This window comes from Cynoglossus semilaevis, chromosome 12 (assembly GCF_000523025.1).
Source record: "Cynoglossus semilaevis isolate Cse_v1.0 chromosome 12, Cse_v1.0, whole genome shotgun sequence".
Taxonomy (NCBI): Eukaryota; Metazoa; Chordata; class Actinopteri; order Pleuronectiformes; family Cynoglossidae; genus Cynoglossus; species Cynoglossus semilaevis.
The window spans coordinates 11,631,532-11,635,323 of NC_024318.1; the positions used below are offsets into that span (position 1 = coordinate 11,631,532).

The following is a 3,792-nucleotide window of genomic DNA, read 5'->3' on the forward strand; positions in this document are numbered from 1 at the left end:
GTGCTAAACAGTAGCCTGTTTGAGCCGCACGGTTTGCACATTCAAACTAATTCTGACTGCATGTATAGCTTCAGTCAGCGTGTTATTGAATTGTACGAGATAGCGCTTTGTTATTTGGCCTCTAAATATCTGCACGAAGACCGTTTGGTTTGAGTGGTCCAAACATTTTGGGTGTTGCAACTTTAGCCGAGTGTGTTAGTGAAGCAGCAGCAGCTTGTGTGGGTGAGGTTTCCTTCAAAGTGGTGCTTGAACTTTGTAGTGCATTGTAACGATACAACTGCTATGACGAAAACAGTACGAATTTACGTTTTCATTATTTAAGGGTGTGCAAAAAACTGATTAATTTAATCTTTTCAGGAGTAGCAGCCGACCGGTGGACACCACGACGCCAAGAAGTCCGAAGCATCTGGTTTCTGTTACGTAGACGACATCGTCCTGGCCATGCTGCTAAATAAGTAAAGATCACCTTTGCCATCGTTTTTGCTCCTTTTTTCTTTCTCCAATATATTTTTGACCGTTTATTTGGCAAAACTCAATTTACTTTTTATAGGCTTGCCTTAATTTGTTTTGTAGCTAATTAAAAATATTAACTTATTTTAGGCTGAATTAGTAAATAAATTAGTCTTGCTTGTTTTTGGTCATATTTTGACATGTTTTCTGTGTTTTTAGCACAAATTATTCACTTGGCAGTATATTTTGGGGAATAAACTTGCATTTTGAGGCATTTGTAGTCCTTAGGCTTGCCTTAATTTGTTTTGTAGCTAATTAAAAATATTAACTTATTTTAGGCTGAATTAGTAAATAAATCCGATTTTATTGATCTCGCGCTGAGGAAATTCATCTCAGTAATCTGCCAGAACAGGGACTTGAACCCTGGACCCTCAGATTAAAATACTGACCGTTTACCAACTGAACTATTCAGGCTCAATACTGGCTTATGGTCTTGTTTGTTTTTGCTTATTTTACATATTCAGATATGTTTTTGTGCAAATTATTCACTTGGCAGCATATTTTGGGGCATAAACCTGCATTTTAAGATATTTCTGGGACTTTTTGTGAATTTTTTCATGATAGTAAGACTATAGTCTTTGTTTTTGAGCAGTGGCAGATTGGTAGTTAAGGAAATGAGCTTGGATCAGAAGATTTCAGGTTCAAGGCCAACAGCTGCCCAGTTCTCAGCATGTTTTGTATTTCTGGGCCTTTTTAAAGTGTGCGTGTATGTATGTGTGTATGTATATGTGTATATATATATATATATATATACACACACATATATATATATATATATATATACACACACATATATATATATATATATATATACACACATATATATATATATATATATATATACACACACATATATATATATATATATATATACACACACATATACATACATATATACATGCATATATATACACACATATATATATATATATATATATATGTGTGTATATATATATATATATATACATTTGTTTTTTCATAATTCTTGACAGTAAAAGCAACAAAGCTGCAGACAAAAGATGTCAGTTCCCAAAACTAAAATGCATCCTTCGTATTGTGACAGACACAAACGTTGTGTTAATGCTTTGTTTCTGGGCCATTTTTTGTAACATTTGCACACATTTGATGTGATCAGTATTTGCAGCATAATTCAGTATAAGAGTTGCTAGAATTTTCCTTTAGCTGCACTGACAATATCGTGCAGGTGTGTACCTTACTCAAAGACAAACTAATGAGGCTGCACTGTTACCTGGTGTCGTGCAGGACGCTTGGGATTGGATAACGAGGCGCAGCCGTGCAGAAAGGACGCAGTAACACTTTCCGGTGCGGTGATGGTTGCAAGATGGAGCTGTGTGAAGACAGAGAAAAAGGTTTGCTATTAGTACAAGGGTACGTGTTTCCATTTCTGGTTCTCTTCAGTTTGGCGGTTAACGTGTAATGTGAAGGACCAGTATTCCGCAGAGTGTGCGGACGGTTTGTTTTAAACCGTCTGCACGCTCCTGAACCGCCGAGTGAGGCAGCCGGTTAGCGTGCTAAACAGTAGCCTGTTTGAGCTGCACGGTTTGCACATTCAAACTAATTCTGGTTTTCTGCAATTTGACGACAAACCACAAAATTATAGGGTGTGGGAAGCCTCATTTCTAAATTCTACAAAGGACTTGAGTCTGTCAGCCAGGGAAGAACCAGAGCTGTTAATCAAATGGCTGGGAACTGAATTGTCGGAACAGTACAACCTACAAGAGAGATGGATCAGTTTTGGAAGCACAAGGAGGATTGCAGAGTGGCCTTTCCTCTCTTCTCTATCTTCTCAAGGTTTGTTGAACAACAGGCAAAGATAAAAAATGATCCAAGCTTCACTATAACCCCCAACAGCAGTCACGTCTCTTCCAGGACCGAAAAGCCTACAAAGTACAGTGGTAAAGGGTCTGGTTGTAAATAAAACTGACATACCAATAAATTCATCAGGCATTCAAGCCAACACTGCTCTGAAGAAGATGGAAGAACCTGATCGTCAGTGTCCGATACATAAAAAGCCCCACCCACTGAAAAAATGTAAGCTCTTTAGAAACAAAACTCTAGAGGAGTGCAAATCATACCTCAGAGAGAATTATATCTGCTACAGATGTTGTGGGTCTACTCAACACATGGCAAGAGATTGTAAAATGACTGTTAAGTGTCTTGAGTGTAACAGTGACAAACACATTGCAGCTCTGCACCCAGGTCCTTCTCTTGCGACTACACAAAGTACGGTGGACGACAGAGGTGAAAGCCCACCTTCTTCAGTCACTTCCAAATGTACAGAGATTTGTGGAAATGCAGACAGTGCACGGTCTTGTTCCAAGATCTGCTTGGTGAAAGCTTACCCTGAAGGGAGAAAGGAAAAAACAAAATGTATGCGGTGCTAGACGAACAAAGTAATAAGTCTCTCGCCAAGACAGAGTTTTTCAGTCTTTTTAATGTAGAAACTAGCTACGCCCCGTACACCCTGAAAACCTGTGCTGGAAAATTGGAGACTTCAGGTCGGAGAGCTGTTAATTTCATCATTGAATCTATGGATGGAAAAGTAAAGCTTGCCTTGCCCTCTTTAATAGAGTGTGACATGGTGCCAGACAATAGGACGGAAATCCCCTCCCCAGAGGTCGCACGCTATCACCCCCACCTACGGTCAGTTACTAGTAAAATCCTACCTGCAGATCAAGATGCACCAATCCTCCTGCTGTTAGGGAGGGACATCCTAAGGGTACACAAGGCACGTGAGCAAATAAACGGGCCCCACAACGCACCTTATGCACAGTGGTTAGACCTAGGCAGGGTCAGTGTGGGAGATGTGTGCTTGGGCGCTGTTCAAAAACCAGGCGAACGTTTACAGGGCAAACATACTGAACAATGACCACACATCCTTCCTTAGACCGTGTCCAAATAGTATCCACGTGAAGGAAGGCTATGGTGGTATGATGCAGCGTCACAGTGCAGCCTTCCCTGCATGTGCGGCGAACACAATTCTCCATGTGAGTACGGACAACCTAGGGTGGACGATAAAGCCTTCCTCGCTATTATGGATGCAGAAGTCTACCAAAATGAAGAAAATAGCTGGGTGGCTCCTTTACCATTCCGGACTCCTAGACGACGCCTTCCAAGCAACAGGGAGCCAGCTTTAAAGCGTCTCTGTTTACTTCGGAGAACCCTGGAGAAAAAGCCAGAAATGAGAGAACATTATATCAAGTTCATGCAGAAGATGTTGGACAATGATCAAGCTGAGCTTGCTCCACCTTTGGATATAGG

General features: G+C 40.6%; 2 long non-coding RNA genes across 2 annotated transcripts in view; one reads left to right on the forward strand and one right to left on the reverse strand.

Moving 5' to 3' along the window:
• The window catches only part of LOC112487854 (uncharacterized), a 4,105-nt gene extending 319 nt beyond the window's left edge, over positions 1-3,786 (reverse strand). The window contains exons 1-2 of the long non-coding RNA XR_003051338.1: positions 2,785-3,786; positions 1,760-1,858 (exon numbers count right to left, since the gene is read on the reverse strand). This is a non-coding gene — a long non-coding RNA (uncharacterized LOC112487854). The remainder of the gene's footprint in view (positions 1-1,759; positions 1,859-2,784) is intronic.
• The window catches only part of LOC107989312 (uncharacterized), an 11,079-nt gene that overhangs the window by 1,956 nt on the left and 5,331 nt on the right, over positions 1-3,792 (forward strand). Inside the window, exons 3-4 of the long non-coding RNA XR_003051337.1 lie at positions 358-455; positions 1,774-1,880. This is a non-coding gene — a long non-coding RNA (uncharacterized LOC107989312). The remainder of the gene's footprint in view (positions 1-357; positions 456-1,773; positions 1,881-3,792) is intronic.